The sequence below is a fragment of the Buceros rhinoceros genome, unplaced genomic scaffold (genome assembly GCF_000710305.1).
Source record: "Buceros rhinoceros silvestris isolate BGI_N320 unplaced genomic scaffold, ASM71030v1 scaffold40831, whole genome shotgun sequence".
Taxonomy (NCBI): Eukaryota; Metazoa; Chordata; class Aves; order Bucerotiformes; family Bucerotidae; genus Buceros; species Buceros rhinoceros.
In genome coordinates this window covers 28,200-28,585 of record NW_010393218.1, presented here as the reverse complement: position 1 = coordinate 28,585, position 386 = coordinate 28,200, and positions in this window count along the sequence as shown.

Genomic DNA, 386 nt, shown 5'->3' with positions numbered 1-386 from the left:
TCTTCTCCCAGCAGTGGCTTCCCTCAGCCCTGAGGGAGGGAGAGCGCCGCCTGCTAGGGCGCTCGCCGCCCTCGGGCGGGACCGTGCCGCTGGCGGCCCCTCTGCCCACGTGTCAGTTTGGGAGTTTTTACACCTTTCTTCCTTTGCTTTATTTTGGTTGGGTTTTTGGGTTTTGGTTTTTTTTGTCATGGTGGCTAGGCTGGTGGCTGGTGCTGCCATCTCCTTCAGGGAGAGGGACTTAGGCTTCAGCCTGGGTCCTCTGAGAGCCCCTGGAACCGTCCCCCGACACGAAAGTGATGGGGCTGGCGCTGGGCACTGAGTGTTCCTCCCGGCCCCACCACAAATACTGTCGGTGTCGCCGAACTCTGGGATGGCCATGTCAGGCC